This window comes from Fukomys damarensis, unplaced genomic scaffold (assembly GCF_012274545.1).
Source record: "Fukomys damarensis isolate Sample0158 unplaced genomic scaffold, DMR_v1.0_HiC HiC_scaffold_12, whole genome shotgun sequence".
NCBI lineage: Eukaryota > Metazoa > Chordata > Mammalia > Rodentia > Bathyergidae > Fukomys > Fukomys damarensis.
In genome coordinates this window covers 7196771-7217889 of record NW_022900924.1, presented here as the reverse complement: position 1 = coordinate 7217889, position 21119 = coordinate 7196771, and the positions used below count along the sequence as shown (strand labels likewise).

Sequence of the window (21119 nt, the reverse complement as noted above, 5' to 3'; positions counted from 1 at the left end):
AAAAATCAATAGCCTTCTTTTACACAAATAACAGACTCACTGAGAAATTAGGGAAACAATCCCTTTCACAATAGCATCCAAAAAATGAAATATCTAGGAATTAATCTAATGAAGAAAGCAAAAAACCTCTACATTGAGAACTACAGCACTCTGAAAAAATAGATTGAAAAGGATATTAAAAAAAATGGAAAGTCATCCTGTTTCTGGTTAGGAAGAATGAATAATAGTGAAAATGGCCATACTTCCAAAACTGCTATACAGATTCCATGCAATCCTGATAGAAATCCCAACAGTATATTTCACAGAACTAGAGAAGAAAAAAATCCAAAACTTCATTTGGAACCAGAAGAGACCTAGAATAGCAAAAGCAATTCTAGGCAACAGAGACATGACAGTGGGTATCACAATTCCCAACTTGTAGTGAACATGTAAGCAACAAGTGGAAATTCCCCACGCTGCAGGCTGACAGGCCAAGCTGTCAAACCCAGCTGACAGTGTCAGTGATAGATAAGACCAAAAGTGAAACCAAAGAGTGAAGTCATCCCTGTATGTAGTAGATAGCAATTAGGTCATCAACCATATGTAGAAACCAGGTGTTAATCGATCGTGAGTGTGCTACCTAAGCGATAAGAGGCCTTAAGGATATAAAAGGGGCGAACCCAAGACCAGTCGTCGTCGTCCATCGCGACCTGGCCTGACCGTCACACGTCGCCACTCATCGCGACTTGACCAACTGACGCCGAAGGCTCTGCTGGAACGAAGACCGATCACGCGTCGCAGCTCGGACCTCTGCTCGACAGCCCAGCACTCGAAGCCACGGACTCAGGTCGTATAATCCTGATATATCTTAACATTATACTTGCCTTAATGTTAGAGGTATGAACTAGAATACTCTGTTTATGGTCATTGTGGTATCTGTTCTGATATAGCTTTGCTTGTGTGACAATAAACCTCCTTAAAAGACATATCACTTGTAGTCCTTATTACCTCGGAGCTGGGGAGCCATTCAGAGCTCCCAGCTTGGGATCCGATTCCTAAATAGATGCTCGCGACACAACTTTATACTACAAAGCCACTGTGATAAAAACAGCTCAGTACTGACAAAGAAACAGACCCAAGGATCAGTGGAATAGATTAGAAAATACAGAAACAACTCCAGACATACTGAGCTACCTCTTCTTTGAAAAAGGAGCCAACCGTCCTCACTGGAGGAAAGATAGCCTCTTTGTGATTTTTTTCCCTGGTACTGGGGATCAAACTCGTGACCTTGCCCTCATGAGGCAGGCAGCAACACCACTGAGCCAAATCCCCAGCCCAAGGTAGCCTCTTTAATAAACTGTGTTGGAAAAACTGGATTTCAACTTGCCAAAGATTAAAACTAGACCCCTATCTTTCACCATGCACTAAACTAAAATCGAAGTGTATTAAAGATCTAAATATAAATACAGAAACACTAAACTTGCTGGAAGATAAGTTAGGTAAACTCTCAAAGACATTGGCATAGGAAAAGACTTTATGAACAAATCCTCAGTAGCATGGGAACTAGCACAAAGAATCAACAACTGGGATCTCATCTTATTAAAATGCTTCTGCACTGCAAAAGAAACCACCAACAATCTACAAGACAACCTACAACATGGGAAAAATTTTTTTACCAGCTGTTCCTCGGACAAAGGTCTACTATCCAGAATATATAAACAACTAAAACAAGTCAGAACCCTAAATATAAAGACCTAATTAAATCTGAGTGTAATCTAAACAGTGCTACTCAAAACGAGTCTCTACACTAGTGCTAGTCAATGAAATGTTTGTTACAGGTCAGTGATTAGAAAAGCTTAGGCCAAAATGTTCATCGATACAATATATTGCTTTCTTTATGGAGAAAATTTATGAAAACTATCAGCTGAAGTAAACAGCATGCCTAGTGTGGTTGTTGATTTACCCTCCTGTGCAAGTTCCTTATGGACCAAAACCAGTTTGCAGACCAGTACTTTTGAGTAGCATTGATCTGGAGATTTCTTCTGAATTGTACTCTTCCATGAAGAATTCCTTTTATAAGGAAAAAAAAATCTTGCTCGATAGCCTCCTTCTCACCCCATGTATTCTATTAGCATGTTCAATAACTTGGTTGAAATCTGATCAACAAACCACATACTGCATGTATTGATAGTGCACAATTTGCTAAGTTTTGACATACAGACACCCATGCAAGTGTTACCATGTTCAACATAGTAAACACTGGTAACTCCTGCGGTCTTTCTCTTGCTCTGTTGCATCCTTCCCCCAGGAAGCATTGATGTGCTTCCTGTCACTACACACTGATTGCATTTTCAAGAGTTTAAATGGGATCATACAGTAAATGTATTTTCTTCCTTTAGGTCTGGGAGTTAAACCCACGGCCTGCAGATGCTAAACACATGGTCTACCACCAAGCATAGTTGGCATTCTTTCTGAAAAAAAAGTCTTATTTCAGCATCGTTTTGAGATTTTGTCCACGTTGCATATATCAGTAGTTTATTCCTTCTTAATTGCATTGTTGAGAAGTATCCTGTGGTATCGTTCTGCCAGTTCATGAATTTAGCTGCTGATATGTTGGGTGTTTCACATTTTGGGCTTTTACAACACAGAGAATGCTGTGAACATTGTTGTATGCATCTTTGTAAGGACACAGGCTTTCCTTTGAATAAATAAAGTGAAATGTTGCATTGAAAAAAAACAATTAAAAAAATGGGCATCTAAAATGAACAGATGTTTCTCAATCAAGCAAAAGCAGCAAAAAAAAAAAGAAAGAAAAAGAAAAAATATTCAATATCACTGATCATTCAAGAGATGCAAATGAAAACAATGCTGAGATTCCACCTCACCCCAGAAAGAATGCCTGCTATCATGAAATCGAAATCAACCAACAACAAATGCTGGCAGTGTTGTGGGGAGAAAGGAACCCTTCTTCATTATTGGTGGGAGTGCAGGCTGGTGCAACCACTATGGAAATCAGTGTGGAGAGACACCGAACAACTAGAATTAGAAGTCCCATTTGACCCAGCTAATCCTCTGCTGGGTATCTTCCCAAAAGAATTAAAAGAATCATAGCATGGTGATATATGCACACCCATATTCATAGTGGCACTGTTTGTAATAGCTAAAACTTGGAAACAGCCTAATTGCCCATCACCTGGAGAATGGATAAAGAAGATGTGGGTTTTCTTTATAAAATGGGGTATTTATTAGTCGTAATGAACAAAAAACTAGAGACATTTAAAGCTAAGTGGGTACACACTGAGGCTATACTCAAGTGAAATAAATAGGACACACATCTGTAAATACTGAATAGTTTCTTTGGTGTGAAAGACTAAAAGTGCAAATAAGGATTAAAATGTATAACTGACATTGTGAAATATGAAGAAAAGGTGTAGAGTAGGGGAAGTGGGAGGGATAGGGGAAAGGAAAGAAGGGCAAAGAAAAAATATGAGAAAAGAAAAAACATGGAAGTAAAGTCTTTGTGAATAGGGAAGGTTGGAGGGGGTGAAGGGACGTTAGGGGGAGGGGGAGAAAATAAGAACCAAGATACATCATGTAAAGGTACAAGATTCTAAGGATGAATGTAACTGTATTGTATACCTAAAATGTACCCATAAACTTAATGGAAAAAAAAAAGATGTTTCAGGCAGCTGCTCCTTTATTTTCCAAGAGGAGTCCTGTCCAGCAGTTTTCCTAGGCCTAAGGGGTCCCCCACTTAATGTCTTAACAAATTTTAGATGACCTCTAAGAACCAGATTGTAACAATTAACATGTTATTTTTGTCCAATGAAAAACTCTCCAGTTATTGTACACAGACAACAATATGTATTGTATTTGTAAAACCAATCTCAACATCATTTTTTTGTTGTTTTGTTTTTTGTTTTTTTTTGAGGCAGGGTATCACTATGTAGTTGAGACTGATCTGGAACTCACTATGTAGCACAGGCTGGTCTCAAACTCATAGTGATCCTCCTGCCTCAGCCTCCCGAGTGCTGGGATTACAGTCATGTGCCACCATGCCCGGCTCAACATCATTTTGATCAGCTGACAACCTGGGTGGAGACATGTTTCTAACCCTAATGACATTTATCTATAAGCCATCTTACAATCTTAAAATTCTAAAAGATTTTAAAAAAAAGAAAAAAATTGTTGAGCTCAAATAAAACAGATGTAAATTTTGCAACAAACTAAACAGATGGACAAACACCCATAAGACAATTTGTTTATAAGTCAGAGTGCACCTGGATGTATTTGTCCAAAAGGAATTATAATAACTTTTTGTAGCTATAAATAAAACTAATCTGAACTTTTTATAGGTCAATTAACAGAGATCTCTTGTAATAAGAATTGGAAAGTATAAGAACCTTTTACTCACTGTATTTTCTCTGTGCCCTCTTCCTTTATCCTCCAGAGTTCAGTCACCTATATACCTTTTGTCACTTATTCAGGCCTTTTTCTTCTAACCACATTTGTTCATTTGTGGGACCTCCCCACTTCCGCAGAGGGTGACTCCAACGCGGCTTTTATCACTCTATTCTACCTTTAGTTGTCCATATTTTAGGATTTATTTCTGTTTCCACAACGGAGAGGCAGCATACCTGACACGGGTAAATAAGACATCTTTTCCTAGGAGGGGAACTGGATTTTCAGGCATAATTAAAAAGAAATGGGTGAGGGCTGGAGATTTAGCTCAGTGGTGCTGCTACCTGCCTCAAAAGTGCAAGGTCCCGAGTTGGATCCCTGGTACAAAACAAAACAAAAAAAACGGGTGAAGAGAAAGCCAACTCATTTACAATTTAAGGGTTGAGAAAAGTAGCAAATTACCTCCTCTCTGGAGATTCCTTTCACTGATGTGTGATGGAAGGCCAGGGTTGAAGAACTGACAGGCACCAGTGTCCAGCAATAGGCTGATTTTTCCTCTGTAGTCATGATTACCTGGGGCTCCTCCATGGAGATGACAGTCCAGCCAGAGGGAGAAGTATGCTCCAGGGCCCGTTAGTCTTTTTTTTTTTTTTTTTTTTTTTTTTTTTTTTTTTTTTTTTTGAGACAGGGTCTCACTATGTGGTTGAGACTGCCCTGGAACTTACTATGTAGCCGAACTCACAGCGATCCTCCTGCCTCAGCCTCCTGAGTGCTGGGATTACAGGCATGAGCCATCATGCCCGGCTGGGGCTAACCAGGCTGGGGCTGGTTAGTCTTGTTGGATGACCTGGTAAGATGGGCCTGATTCTTGGAGCTTTTGCCTCAGGGAGTAGCCTGACTTTCAGTGGTCACCTTTGCAATCAGGGAATGGCCTAGGGGCGGGGCCTCTTAAGGAGCCCTCTTAAGGGGCCCTCTTAAGGTGGCCTGGCTTTCCACAGCAACAGTAGGTTAGTTTAGTTGTTAAGCTCTTTTTTGGAATGCCAAGAATCAGACTGAGTTTTTTTGGTTTGGTTTGTTTGTTTGGTTGGTTTTTTTCCTTTTAAGGCCAAAATTAAAGCAGTGCTTTCTCTTGTTCTGTTTTTTCCTTGGCCTCCTTCTGGTCTTGACTATAAAATACCTTTTTTTTTTTTGAGACAGGGTCTCATTATGTAGTTTAGGCAGGCCTCGAACTATGTAGCTCAGGTTGGCCTCTGCCTCCTGAGTGCTGGGATCAATTATAAAATACTGAAGAAGCAACCGTTACTAAAATATCAAGTCAGCTTTCTGGACTAAAAACCATCTTTTGTAGCTTTTTCCTAATATCTGGGGCTCAATAACCTGTCCTTTTATTGAATCAGAGATGTATGTTTTACAGATGTCTTTTATAAACAATCTAAGAAGGCATCTTTTTCCTGATAGTCCATAGCCTAAAATAATAGAAGGGCCTAATTTTCTGTCCTTTTTCAACCTTCAAGGACACATGCTTGAAAATGTGTTTTAGTCCAGTCTCTTGTCTGGCTGGCAGGCCGGTGAGACTCTTGCCTGGGAACTGCTTGGGCTCCAGTAGGCAACAGCTGTTCCTCCAGTTGCCTCTCATTTGACCTTCTAAGGTCTTGTGTAGGGACTGCTTGTGTTCCAGTAGGAACTGGTTGTTCCCTGGCTATCCAGTTTCTGACCCTTTGAAATTAATATTCATTCCCAAATATAACAGCAGTTTGTCCTGTACCTCGTGGATGGTTAGAAGTCAATGTTTAAGAGTAACATTATATCTCTCCAGTCTAGTCTAGTTCATAGGCCTGAGTAAGTCCTCTAAAGACCTGCGTGTACTTTACAGGGTCATTTGGAAACGATCCTAGATTTTGTCTGACCTGCCTTAGATCACTGGGAGGAAAGGACACATGAACACAGGTATGGCGCAGCTGAATTCGCCGTTTACTTCCTGTGGCTTATATTTTGAACACAAAAATTATTTCTTGATGTAAAGAAAGTCTGAACATAAGGCAATTCTGACTATTTTCCCGCTCTCTTATGGTACAATTCTAGTTGTGAAATAGCATTGTAATCAATAATTTCCTCTGCATTCTATCTTGGCTCCAGGAGGCAGGCAGGCCATGCATGGGTGCAGAAAAATATACTGCTCTTTTTTTTTTTTTTAATTAACATGTAAAGGTCAAACTTTTTCCAGCACCTAAGTATGGACAGCATTGTAAAGGAACACAGCGTGAGCACAGCCATATTGACCTGTGATTCACCCGAGCAGTGTGGACGTGCCGTCGCCCATAGCAACGGGCTAGTTCTACTGGTGGTCTGATCTGTTGCCTAGCTAATGTAACGGTTTCCTTCCGGAATGTGTGGGCGGCAGCTGGAGAGTATAAAAGGAGAGGTTCGGTAATAAAGCAAGGACCATGAGAAGAAAACTGCCTCCCGTCTCTCTGTCCTCGTCCTTTCAGGTTTAGGACCTGCTGGCAGGATCCTGACGTCGCGACACCTAAGAATATGTACCAAAGGAGTAAGAGAATTTTGATGTGGAGTCTCCCATTCTAAGGCCCCCCCATCCTCCAGCGTTTCCCTTAACTGGGCACCTCAGCCGTGCCCCTAGTCAAAATTAAACACCCACACAGCATCATCTGCAGAGGCCATGTCGTCTCGCAAACTTATGGCATGGTCTAGACCTTTGTTTCCCCTGGGGAGTCTATTCTTTCCCTCTGGAACTGCTGAGCAGGGTACAATTGTCTTTAACAGTACATCATTTGCCTGTTTTCTGTTTGGGGATCCTGCTTCTTTATGGCACAAATTCCTGGTGCCTTTCCTGTGCCCCTTTAGCATCTTTTGCAACTGCGCTGTAGCTGCCTCCCTGTCTGGCCATGGACTCACTTGCGGTGCTAGACTTGCCTCTTGGCTCCCAGTGTTGGGCCATTTCCAGCTGCCCCAGCAGCCTCCCTTGAGCTCTTCCCAAATCCCCCTGGCCAGCAGCCTCCATCAGACAGGGACTGTCCACGTTTGCCTCTTGCATGATTTGCACCAATTCTGTGTTTCTGGGAGTCCTTGGAGTCTCTCTAGACTATCTGTGCTGCTGTCAAAAGCCAGTCTGTCTGAGTGTAGTCTCTTGCCCTGTGGGCTGCTTCCCTTGTAGTGGCCTTGGCCTCCAAGCTCTCACTTGGATTTAGATTCTGCTTCTAGCTCCGGCGCAGGCACCATACTTGGGCCGGAAGCCCCCATCCCAGATCCATTACCAGCTCTTTATCGTCATGGTCTCTGTAGATTGCAGCTCTCTGCTTCATTTTCCATCTCACCATCAGCCAGGCCTTCCTGCACGGAAGCAGCTAGGTCTCTTCAAACCCTAAGCTCTTCGGTCTGTGTTGCTGAGCTGTTATCTTGGCAGCATTATTATTTTTTCTGGACATGATTTATAAGCAGCACGTATCTCTTCTTTGAACTCTTTTCTGAATTGTCTCTTAACTCTGCTGTGGACTTGTTTCCTTTTAATGCAGCCTGGGCCTGGGCTGCAACAAACCCTGCTGCACCGCATAGATTCTCTTTTCACCATTTCAGAATGGGGAGGTACACTCGAGGTTCAGACAGCCTGAAGAAGAGACAAAAAGTCATGAAAATATCTGATATCTGTATTTAGCTGCTCGGCCATCCTTGTGGCTCCCAGCTGCTCTTTGCCACCGCTGTACATTGTCAGTAGTCCCCAGCAGCGTAGACACTGCCCCCTCAGCCCTCATGGCAGCCCAGAGTTACACAGGTCTGCGCAGTAGTGGCCTTGCGCCAGCGATGACCTTGGTTACATGAGCTATTTACACAGGCCAGCAAACGGTCTTGGCTACACGAGTTTCTTACATTGGGGCGTCAGGAGATGCACCTGTCTGGAGTCCTGCTGACACACAATCCACTGGGAATCTCCCAGATCCCCTTCATCCCACAGCCAGAATGAAGTACCGCCATCTTTCGCTTTCATATTTCCCTACCACTTTCTAGCAGGCTCTGCATGGTGTCCCCACTTCCGTTCCTAGCAGCTGTCCCCTGCAGTGTTCCCAGGGTAAGGGCAGGAGGACGTACAAGCACAGGCACTGAGGCCACAGCTGCTCAGGCAGCTATACATGCCGAAGCTGCTAGGCAGGTATCCTGGTCCCAGAAGTGTCCTGCTGGGTGGAACCTGGCTCTACCTTACGCCTCCACACCTTCCTCATCAGCACGCCACACGTACCCTTGCTAGCGCATTCTTTGCACATGTACCCCATCTTGGCTTATAGGTTCTAAAGCTGTGACCCAGCAACAGGCCAGAGTGGTCTGCCCTTAGCCTCAGTCATCCTCTTAAGGAGAATGCTCAGAGCTCAGCTGGATTTCAAGGATGGCATCTTCCCAACTCCTCAGTGGGCAGGTCCCTGGCCAAGCTTTGCCTCTCAGCCTTGCCCCTGCCCCTGAGAGGTAAGGAACTGCCCCTGAAGGACCCAGCTGCCTGATGCTGAGTTCCTTAGCCAGGGGACCTAGAGCTGCCCACCCCTCTGGGAAATTGGTATTGGCCATGCTATTGGTATCCAGTGACTGAGCCTGCAGGCCCTGCCTTCCTTCCTGGGGTCCTTACTTCAGTCAGAAAAGACTGGGGCTGTTTGCTCATGACAAAGATTCCAGCAGCTCCCTATTTACCCCAAGGACCAGGAAGTCACCCCTATGCAGTCTGTGACGCCCAGGTATGTCTAAGACACACGCACAGGGAGACTGTTCACAGCTGGTAGAGAGCTGGAAAAGCATGGCTGAGGTGGAGAAAGACTCCATAAGCACAGAGCAATAGGACCATCAGAGAAGGTGCTCCGGCGGCACTAGGGGTGTACAATCTGTATCAAGGCACCTGGTGGCACATGGAGGTTCTGAGTCCCCCACAGGCCCTCCATGCACCCACCTTGCCTCTCCTGCTTTTTATCTACAGAACCAAAAGTCCCTTATCAAAGATTATCAGAGGTCCAAGGCTACTGAGGCTTCTCCTAAGGAGTCCAGGTCTGGCTTTTCCAAGTGAGTAGCCCTATGCCTCTGCCCTAACCAGAAGAGGCTTGGCAGAGTGGGACTCACTGCTAACTTCCCCAGGGTCCAGATGGCCATGTGGCTTCCCGAAGAACTCCAACCCAAGAGCTCTGTACAAAATCAAAGGTCTCATTGCAAGGGAAGTAGGTGGCACCAGAGGGCACCAGCGAGAGCTTGTCAGGCTCGGCTGAAAGCCCAGGCCCCATGTTAGGGTGCCATGCTCCTCAAACACAGACTGTCCCTCTCCCCGCCTGCCACCTGATTCAGAGCCCGATGCACACAACCAAGAGTGCTGTCTGTCTAAGTTGAGGAAACGCTGTTGGAAAATGTGATACTTAATAGGAAAAACGGACAGGACGACTTCCTAGAATCTGCTCTAGTGGCCGTTGCTGTGTCTGGGAGGAAGTGAGGCTCCCCTACCCTCCTCTCCTCCTCGGACCATCTTCTAGGCCCCTCTTCACACTCCCTGGCCTCAGCTCTGTCTCCTTGCTGACCCTGGCTCCATCCCTTGCTTCAGGCAAAAATGATATCTGAAAGCAACTCCTGCTTTGCTGCTCCTTCAGCTTGGGCAGCTATTCCCTGCCCCACCCCCATTGAATGGAAGCCCACAAGTGAGCTGCAAGAATATCAGGGCCTTAGGAAGAGCAGTGCCAGGTCTGCCTGCCCCAACAACCCCAGAACCTCCAGAATGGAGTCCCCCAACCCAACATGTGTGGAATCCAATCTCCCATCCTCTACTCTGGGACCTACCTTCCCCCCACCTTGGACCCTTCCATATCTCCATTGTGCAGACTGCAGTCTCTGCCACCAGTGCCAGGCTCTCAGCCAACACATCACGGTCTTGGCTCCCTAGCCAGTGTCAGACTTTACTGTAACCCTTGTGGACACCACTGCCCCCTCCTATCCCCTCCTGGGGCCTCCTGCCGGCCCCAGTGGAACATCCTTTCCCTGGGCCCAGGCCCTTCTCACAGCCCACAGGGTCAGCGCACCCTCAGCCACAGGCACCTCCAGCCTGCCTGGTGTTCTCCCACTACACCCCACTTGGAAACATTTCATTAGATCTGGCACTATCCAGCCCATATTTGGGGATCCTGGGGGGCAGCAGCACAGAGACCTCAGGCTTCCCAGCCCTCTCTAGTTTGGAGACGGAAACATCACTTCCTGATCACAGCAGAGCCTTCTGGTTCTAGCTCCCCAGCCAGCTCCCCTTCCTCAGCTCTGGGTTTCCCCAGTGTCCCCATAGAAAACTGAATTCAAAGGCCAGAAGCCATCTCCCGCTTGTGCTTAATCTTAGTTTAAATTAGCAGTTTATGAATGCAGGCTGCCTCTAGGCTGCCATCTCTCTTTCCCCCAAACAAGCATTGTTATTATGTATTGCAAACATACAGAACCCTAAAAAAAAATAAGCTAGTCGTATCTTGTCGAGCATTGTACAGGTTAAGGATCCGTATACAAAACATGTTCTTTATTTCATTGTGGAGATTTTTTTTTTTTTTGCCTCAAACCAAGCATATCTACTGCTAGTTTTTTTAAAAAAATATTTTCTTATAAATTCCATACCAAGTAGGGAAGGCAGCCTAGGCACAGACAGACCTTCTGGGCACAGTGCTATGCAGCCCTGGGTTTCCCAGGGGGTGCACCGAGAAGCCTCTCAACACCTTGCCCTGCCCCAGCCTTCCTGGATCTGCTCTTCCTCCCAGGAGGGGCTGCCTCACTCTTTGTGCTGAGGACATGCAGTCACGGTGCCAGAACACACAGGAGTAACTGGCCTCACTCTCTAACCTTGTAAGTTAGACACTACTATTGTCTCCACCCAAAGTATATAACTAGAACAGCTTATTAAAACAACAGGCTTGTTTACATTTCTAAGGAGCCATGTTTTATATGGCTTCATATTTATGCACTGTGCAATATATAAACTAAGCATTCATTGGAAAAACAGAAAGATAACATTTTCCGCAAAGCAAACCTCAAGTCCAGAGAGCCTCCTCTGAATCCTACCGAGTATGTCAGTAGAAATAATGCCCACCTCCTGCATACTCTTCCGGAGCATACAGTTGGAGAGATACCGCCACACTGCTTTCCTCAGATCAGAAGACTCTTGATGCCACCTCAGCCATAGATTCCAAAAGAGGAATGACAAAGCAGTCCCGAAGGTATCTGTCAAACCGTGACTCCAATCATTGGCAATCTACAATCAGAGATTTTCAGAAAGAAGAGAAACTGGGATTTTAGGACAGGGTGCCCATGGGTTGATAAGGACAGAACCCTTGCTGTCTGGGTCCTCCAGGGAAAGGATGACAGTGCTATTGGGTCAGGACAGTGGACACTTGAAGACAGAGGCAAGTGGGGCTTGGAGACCCTTGGAGGGGTCTAGGGTAGAAGTCACAGGCTGTGGCTAAGATCCTGGTCCCTCTAGGGCAGATATGACTACACCCACTGTCTCTGTAGGATTGACAGAGTGCTGTGAGCAGGAAGGTGTGCACTCAGAGCGGGCGAGCTGCTGTCTGTCTTCAGGTGGCATTGGCTCAGTGGCTCAGGCAGTGGCTCATAAAGTGGTCAGCAGACATGAGGACATGCTAGCTTCACCCACTGAACCACCAAAGCACCTTCGCAGCAGAACACTTTGGCCTCATTAATTGGCATTAATGGTCCATCTAGGGCTTGTCCATTACCTCCGAGCTAACTCACGTGAATAGCTGGTTAGGAAAGGTCTGGGTCTGTGCCGCCCGGGAGTCAAGCAAAGCACTGGTTCCTAAGATGGTCACCTGCTTAACTGAGGAATAGCTATTAACACAATGACAGTAAACTGCTTCTTTGAGAGCCATGCCTTTTTTGATAAACTGTTTCTGCTCAATTCTCACAGAGCCCAAGGGGAGGTAACCAGAAAGCTCCTCAGTCTCAGTGTTTCCCATTTACAAAAGCTGGAAAAATGGTTACCTTCTTTACACCTCTCTCCTCCCTCCCTCCCTCTTCCCCCCCCCTTCCTGCTCACAGTTGTGGGAGACAGGACTCTACTCCACTGGCCTGACAACATTAGTTGCACGGTGTGTGGACGCATCGTGCCTGTGTGGCCTGATCCCCATGGTGGATAGATGGTTTGGAGTGAGTAAACCCTTCAGGACCTCCCAGGAGTTACAGAAAGCCCTCCCTAAAGACACTCCTTAGCCCAGCTTCTAGGAGAGAGGGACAGAGGTGACAAGTAGCTGTTGTCCAGAGAAATAGCAATCCCTTTCCTGGGACTGGAAGGAAGTGGCTGAGACTGAATCTATATTGATCCCTGCAGTACCCCACCATAAGGAAGTAAGCCCACCCTGTTGACTGGCTGGGAAGATAGGCATTTGTGAGGCAAATTCCAGGTGAACTCCCTGCCCTGTGAGCAGTGGGGGAGGTGCCAGACCAAAGCCAAACTCATTTCCTGTGTGTTAGGACCAAGGCTGGAGGGAGAATCCTGATTTTAAGATACCCTCCCTGCAAACCCCAGGGCATGATCTGCCTGGTGTTGGCTTCCTGAAAGCTATGGCAGAAGCCTGAACACCAGCGTTATCAGGGAACGAGGAGCCCAGGATATGGGTTAGGATCCTATCTTGTTCCTGGCCCAGATAAATCTATCAAGACTTATCTGATCAAGAGGCAGGGCCTGTCATACTAGCAGAGAGAGGCTCATCTCTTAGAGGAAGCTCAAAGAAGTCAGGCTGTCAGGACCAGGTGTCCTCCAGAGGACCTTTGAGCACTCGCTGGAGAGCAGTCCCTGCCTCCCTTTATTCCTCCTGATCAGGAAAATGTTGATTGTCTATGGAGAGCACTGTATAAAGGACGTGACATGAGCACAGCCATATTGACCTGTGATTCACCCAAGCAGCGTGGACGTGCCATCACCCATAGCAACAGGCTAGTTCAACTGGTGGTCTGATCTGTTGCCTAGCAAATGTAACCCATAATAGTTGTTATTGTACTACGGTTTCCTTCTGGAATGTGTGGGCGGCACTCTTTTTCCTCTTGCAGCCTTGTGGCTGGAGAGTATAAAAAGGAGAGGTTCTGTAATAAAGCAAGCAAATACCATGAAAAGAAAAGTGCCTCCTGTCTCTCTGTTCTGTCCTTTCAGGTTTAGGACTTGCTGGCAGGATCCTGTCGCGGCTCGCGACAATTGTCAGTACAGGAAGACTTTGCACGGAAAGGGAATCAGAGGCCAAACTCAGAAGTCCAAGTATAGAAGTCCAGACAAATCCCACACCGCTGTTAGAACAGTCTAAGTCCAGGTAAGTTCTGCAGGGAAAAACCTGGGGTTCGAGGGGACAATATCAATGTGAATCCTTGCTATTTGGTGGCTGAGAGAATAGTGACAAGGGACAATGCCATTGTGTCCATGGAGTGACAATGATAGAAGGAGGTAGGATCTGGGTGACCCTCAAGGAAGGGTTTGTGCTGGGGGCTCAGTCTGTGACTATGGTTGGGTCCCTCTGAGGCAGATAAGTCTCTGCCCCCTGTAGAATCAAGGAGAGATGTGAGCAGGAAGGGGCAAACAGAGCAGGGGCAGCCACTGTCTGTCCTCAGCTAAGCCATGGTTTAGCTGCTCAGACAGTGCCTCAGATCAGTGGTCAGTAGACATGGGGACATGCCAGGTTCATCTACTGAACCAACAAAAGCACCTTCCCAGCCGGTCACTTTGCCCTCACTAACTGACATTAGTGGTCCATTACATCCATTACATCTACGCTAATTCATTCTGCCAGTGTCATGCCAGTAGCTGGCTTGGGAAGGTCTGGGTCTGTGCCACTTAGGAGGCAAGCAGGCCACTGATATCTGAGCTGGTTGCCCGCCCTCAAGGAGGCTCACCTGGGTCAGCTGCTATATAAATGTGCTGGATGAGGAGGGACCAGGGTGGATCCTCCTGGTCCCTCAGGGGACTTTTTTTCAGAAAATGGCATAGCTTCAGGTCAGGATTAAAACCAGAAGGCTGGTCAGTTCCCTGCCCTTCTCATGGCTCAGGCACCTCTTAAGGGCATCCACTGTCTCCCTACAGCAACCTCAGGTTGAGAACATTTGTGAAACGGAGTGAGAAAAGCCCTTGTCTCAGGAGTCCAGAGCATGATTGAGAGGGCCTGAGTTCAGGAATCTCTCTCTCTCCAAGGACTCAACTGTGGTTCCTGTTTTGGGTCCATCAGCCCTTCATGGGAGGAGAGTCTGGGCAAGTCACTTTACCAACAAGGCTGGTGGGATGAATCAGAACCATGAACAGGCTGGGGAAGTAACCTTCCATCTTCTATGACTTGTGGCCACCCAAGTTTCCCGGATGGAGGAGGGAACTGAGGCAAGGAGGCTAGTATGATGAAAAGCACCTGGGCAAGTGGGCATGACTTGTCAGTCACGCAGATCCAGGACATGTGCCCAAGCCTTGCACCTGGTAGCACTCAGAGAATGCTATCTTTACTTCTTCTGGCACAAGTCCAGGCAGGTTTTTGATAGGACAGCCTGGGCCTGATGTCAGAATGGGGCAGATAAGTTGGTGGCCATTAAGTTTGTGGCCACTGTGAGCCTTTTCACCAGCCTGCTCTGCACCACTGCGTGTGCATTTCTTTTCCTGCTTTACTTGGCCCAGGCTGACTGCAGTGCATTTCTTTTCAGCGCAGGTCTCTTGTCTTCTCTTGCCTTTAAAAATCTTTAATGAATGTAAACCTTTCTATTTTGTTTCCTGTCCGATTTTTTTGTTCAAGACAAGAGGAAGGAGCCCTGAGAGGAGCACAGCCCCACAGCTAACAGAAACCAACCCTACACATCTGATTCCTCCCTCCAGAAAGAATTGAACTCGTGTGTACTGACGAAGCATCAGGCCTTTTCCCCCAGGCCTCATCTCTATCTGCTTAGATTAAACTTCACAGCACAAGATAAGAACCAGGCAGGGAACCAAGGAAGAGGGGAAAAGTCCATTTCCTCAGTTCATATGGCTTCTAAGCAGGATCTGAACCCAGGCCACCAGATGCCAGCCCCTGGCTCTCAGAAACTGTATTGTCTCCTCTCAATAGGCAGAGCATCTATCTAGTGGAGACACTGACTCTTGTTGTCCCTCATGGTAGCGACGATCAAACACACGTGAATGTGTCAAAGCAAGCCCATGATGCCACCCAGACAAACTTCTCATGGCAAGATTGCCCTGGAAATTCCTAATCTCTACAACACACTTCCCTCCTGGTGCCTGAGCTACAGGAACTGTGTCTCCAGGTTCAAGGTTGTGCCTGCAAGAGTCCTGTTCCCCCAGATTCTTCCTCCTGTAAGTCAATGCTCAAACCTGTGGGGATCATGAGTATTGGTTGTAAGTATTGTTAACTCTAGTTAACTCCATATGTGTTTAGTTTCTCCAGTTTAGCAGGTAAAGTGTTTCCTTTGTGGAATTCCTGAAAGTTACAGTTTCTTGTCTCTGACCTTTAGATGTGTGGTTGTCCGGGTTACTACTACTCACAGGTGGGTTGTTTTTGGTGAACCTGTTTGCTCTTTTCCTGTATGACCTTTCAGTTACTATGGTAACCCCATCCCATAATAGTTTGTGGGTTTTTTGCTTTAAAAGGCCGGTGCTTGCCGGCAATAAATGCCGCCTTGATCAGACTCTTGTCTTGGCGTCCTTCCTTTCTCTCTGCCCCATCTCCACCCCGCTGCTCTTTCAGGTTTGAGACACTGCTGGACAGTGCTCTGCGTCACCGGTTCTCGACACAAACCCAAATCAAAACCTCTTGTGCACATTTCCTAGGAGGTGCTAACAAACACAGCCCTAGACTTTGATGCTTGATGTGACAAAGGTAGGAAAGGTTTGGCCACCTGGGCAAGATCATTTTTATATACCACAGCAAGAAGGCATGGTCACAAATACAGCACGCTCTGAATGCAGAGGAATGGTACCCTCTTTTTTGATGGATCATTTAAATATGAAAAGAACAAATAAAATTCTGTCCATTATTTTTTCCTCTCCTCTTTTGACTTCATCTCCTGCCCACATACCTGTTCCCTGTCCTCCAGCCTGTTCATCTAGGCTTTGTTGCAAATAGTTAGGGAACTTGGACAACATGTTACTTCTAAATTTGTGTTCACCATTTCCAATGGCTCAGGAAATGTTAAGGGGTTAGTAGTGTGAGAATTCAGTATTTCCCAAGTACCTACAATCATCCCACGCATAAAACAGTCCCTCAGTGTGTACAGTTGGTTGCAATAAACCCCCACAGAGCCCTACAGAATCCCAGGCCCTTGGCAAGTACTCCCCAGGTAGGAAGGGGTCATTGATTTCTTGGAGTTTCTCTTTAGTAGGTCCTCCTGGGCTATTTGCAGAACACTGTGACTGCTGCACGCTGACAAGAAAAAAGGAAATGACATTATTCAGGAAAAAGCAAGCAGGTGGTGAAGGGAGGTCTGAAACAGAGTACTCATGCATACACAAAAAAAGTCATGGGCACGGTGTCTGCTTCTCAGAGGAAGAGAATGACAGATGCCTCTGGTCCTAATCGCAATTTTGAAATTAGAGGGAGAAGAAGTGTTCTGGAGATCAGAGAGCCTGTCTGTCATGTGCTGGGGATGACAGAGGACATTCCCCTCACCAAGAGATGTCGCCTTTGAAGAGGACAGAGAGGATGGCCCAAGAGGGCACTGAGGCAGGCCAACAAGACGCATAAACAACAGGAGTCTGAAAAGCCAAAACTCAAAAACATGACTAATTAAATTACAATACTTTCATATGGAGAGATATGTAGTATATATACTTATATGGATATATATATATATATATATATATATATATATATATAATCTTACTGATTTAAAAAACTGTAATATGTTCACACGAGGCTTTTTCTTTTCCTATGTGCATATTCCAGAGATACGGAGGCTTAGCCATTTGACACGTAGGTGAACTCCTGAATGACATGAAACTTTGCATGTGGCATTACTGAAACATGCGGCCAGGCCTAGGAGGCTTGGCGCCCCTGATCTTATGATTGATAGTAAGAACACAAGAGAAAACAGTCGTGGATGAATGTGAGAGCAATGAAAGCAAGACCTCTCGCTGCACACAGTGAGCTCAGGGTGAGAAAATTTGAGAAATGGAGTAAAAGGAGCCTTGGGTGAGGAGTCCAGAGCACCGTATGGAGGACATGAGTTCAGGAAATCCTCCCCCAACTCCAGGGACTCAACTGTGTCATGGGTCCCTCGGCTCTCCACATGACACTCTGGACGAATCACTTCACCAACAGGGCTGATGGGGGAAAACGGGGGCGAGAACAGATACCCAAACAGAACTGCAGAAATCATCATTTTCTCACACAATCTGGGATGTAACCTTCCCTCTTCCATGACTTGTAACCACCCAAACTTCCTGGATGGAGGGAGCCTCTCCACATGACCAGTTCCTTCCTCCAGACTTTTAAAACTGGAACGCATACGTGCACTTGTGAAGCACCAGGCATTTTCTCATCAGTCGCAGTACAAGACTAAGAAGCAGGCCGGCTGCACACTTCTGTGCCACACAGAAGAGGACCAAGGGAAGGGGTGGGGCTGTCCCTCTCCTGGGTTCATGGGTGGGATGGTTTATTTCTAGGTGCCCTCCCTAAACTTCATGCATTTTAGGCGGTGTTTGGGAGGTGACTGGATCATGGGGGTGTGGTACCCATCACTGGATTAGTCCACTGATGGGATTATAGCTGTGTCTGATGTTGGGAGGGGAGACCTGGTAGGAGGAAGTAGGTCCCTGTGGCTGTGGCCTGGAAAGGTCTCTCCTCCTCCCTTGATCCCTTGTTGCTTCCTGCCTGCCATGCCATGACCTATTTCTCTTCTGCCTTTGCCCCTCTTCCATACCACCTCGCCTTGAAACCAGCCAACCATCGAAGGAAACCTCTAAAAACTGTGAACCAAAAGAAACCTCTCCTCCTTTTTTTTTTTTTTTTTTCCCGCAGTACCGGGGATTGAACTCAGGACCTTGCGATCGTGAGGCAGGCACAGCACCACTGAGCTAAATCCCTGGCCTAACTTCTCCTCCTTTAACTTGAGGGTGATGAGTATTTTGTCTTAGCAACAAAAAAGTAACCAAGAAAATTGGGCTTTAAGTGAGCACCAAGGCCAGACCACCAGATACCAGCAGAGATACCAGTCCTCTGCACTGCCCTGTCTTCTCTTAATAGGGCTGTGCCCCCCAGAGCTCAGTGGACGCTTCAAGTTTCCACTCCACAGCAAGATCCCTCTGCCTAAGGCGATCTTGGATTTAGCCCCTCTGAGGTAGCCGGGGAACCAGAGACCAGAAACAGAACCTGGGGTAAGATTAATGATACTTTCCCACCACCTTCTCTGTTACCAACATTATCAACAGTTCCAGGATGAAGACTCAAGAGTACAAAAAAGACAGGTAAAAACGTTCAAACAGTACACCAGAAAAGAGATCTGGGATCAAGGAAACCACCTGCCCACGCCCACCAGAGGATATGCAGCCTGGAAATGGGCATCTGGCAAACACCAGGGGAGCCATGGACCCCTCCAATGCCACCTACAGGCTTTGTGCCTAAAAAGCCACGCAACAGAGTGTTTGAGGGAGGAAAGACTGCATTTCAACAGCAGGGACTGAGTCTGGGGAAAAGAGACGTGAGCAGGAAGGTGCTGGTTCAGAGCAGTGTAGTCGCTGCCTGGTCTCAGCCAGACCTCAATCCACCTGCTCAGCAGCCAGTCAGATCTTAAGTCAGTGAGGCACCAGGAACCCAAAGACTTGTATTCTGTCTAAGCCCCAGCCCAACAGGCCACCTCCAGGCCTCCAATCAACTGCTCTGCTCACCTAGCTTCCGTTGGCTCTGGCAAAGCTATTTATAACAACTAATAGATCGGCAGTTAGCTTGACAGTTGCTCCAGAATGTTGGCAGTTAGGGGGAAGGGACTTTACCTGACCCCAGGAGCCCAGTGCTGGAGGGAGAAGAATTTGAATGCCCTGAGCCGTCAGTGGTACTTCATCTCAGGGAGAGGCTTTGTCTTGGGGTTCACAGATGAAACCATAGAAACAAGAGTTGAGTCAGGATTTAGGCCATTTTCTGGGGTGAGGCACTTCCTCCAGGACATCCACAGCTGCACTGTAGCCACCACACAGCAAGAGGGGTTGGGGGAAGAAGTGAGGGAGGTCCTGGGCTGTGTGTCCAGGGCATGATCTAGTGGTCTCGGGGCTTCAGGTACCTCTATCTCCCTGCCTTAGGGCACTGGGATGGGACTCTGGGCAAGTCACTTAACCTCTCTGAACATTAGTGCCCTGATCCATGAAACCAGAGTCCCAGCCACTGCTCTGCCCACCTTACACCCCCAGAAATGACACTGCTCCCATGAGTGATAAAGCCTCGGCCCCATCACACCCTGCCAGGGTGAAAAGGCAGTGCCACCTTCCCTGAGTTATTGCTTCTCGTATCTCTTTATCTGGGACCCCAGGGACCAGATTGTGTTCATTCTTCCAGACACATAATTACTGGACACTTGTGTAGATGGCACTTATGAAGTATCCAGTCACTTGTCTTTGGGTTTTATCTGTATTTACTTATCTTGGCCACAATCCCAGATGACTCCCCTCTGTCATTACCTCCAAAGTTCTCAAGCAGAGAAATGTGCAAAAGTGTGCATGCTAGGGCTTAGTTTGTACAAGCAGCACTCTCACATCCTGGGGTCATCAAGGAGCAACCTCCCCGCCCCGTATCCCGGGTCCAAATAAAGCCTAGGATTGTCAGGTGTTATTTTGCAGCTCCTTAGGGTTATCATTGGGCCAGTTGTTGCATCTCCCAGAGGTTTTCCTCTGGGAAACTTCTGAGGCCCAAGGAGGCGAGGAGTCTGTTCTGAGGACCTGTGGGGCAGCCCAGAATGGGATGATGCTGGACCCCTCTTCTACAGTGGTGGAAAAGCTCAAGTAGAGCTCTGTGAGATCCCGGTGTCATCCCATCGGAGGCAGGAGTTTGTACATGAGTCCAGTTCTTAGTTCCAGATTTGAGTTTGTGGCTTGGATATTTCTGTGCAATGCCCCAGGCCTGAGCATGAAGGATGACAAAGTTCTATGGACCACCAAGGCCCTCGAGGGAGACTGTACGCCACCAGTGCCACCAAGACCGCCTTCTGTGATGGTCTCACTCCTCTGTGACCATGGGGTCTTGCTCCACCCCAGCCACCCCTTTCCCACTCTGTCACATGCCCTGAACACAGTCTTCCCTGTGCATGTGTCTTGGACACAACTGGGAGTGATTCCTGCTCCTGGAGAAAATAGGAAGTCAGTTTGCTTGGTGCTGTCTGAGCTGCAGGACATCTTGAAATTGTGAGCAGACAGCCCTCTTCTCTTTTGATAGGCCTGCAGACTGAATTAAGGACCTCAGGAAACAAGGCAAGGTCTTCAGGATCTTTGAAAAGCATCTTGAACGCACATTGACAAATTAAAGAAATAAACACACTGGGTACTTGTGGCATAGCCCAGAAGCTAGCCCAGGGGCATGGACAGCTGTGATTTGGGCCCTTCTGGCAGGTCCTTACCTAGGGAACTAAATACAGGAGAGGTGGGAAGATGGCACCTTTGGAAATCCAGCTGAGCTCTCAGCATTCCTCTAAGATACTGACTGAGGCTAAGGGAAGGTCACTCTGTATGACCTGTTGCTGAACACAGCTTGGCAACCTGTGAGCCAAGACTAGGTATGCCTGCA

The 21119-nt window shown here is 46.9% G+C and overlaps 2 long non-coding RNA genes across 2 annotated transcripts; one reads left to right on the top strand and one right to left on the bottom strand.

Moving 5' to 3' along the window:
- Positions 1–6559: 6559 nt before the first annotated feature.
- LOC104848139 lies at positions 6560–12027 on the bottom strand. Its single transcript, XR_776322.2, has 2 exons — positions 11471–12027; positions 6560–8002 (listed from the first exon to the last, which is right to left on the bottom strand). It is a non-coding gene; the product is annotated as an uncharacterized LOC104848139 (long non-coding RNA).
- A 1485-nt stretch (positions 12028–13512) lies between these two features.
- LOC109117411 lies at positions 13513–15313 on the top strand. The gene is made up of 2 exons (XR_002024717.1): positions 13513–13700; positions 15156–15313. It is a non-coding gene; the product is annotated as an uncharacterized LOC109117411 (long non-coding RNA).
- Positions 15314–21119: the final 5806 nt, after the last annotated feature.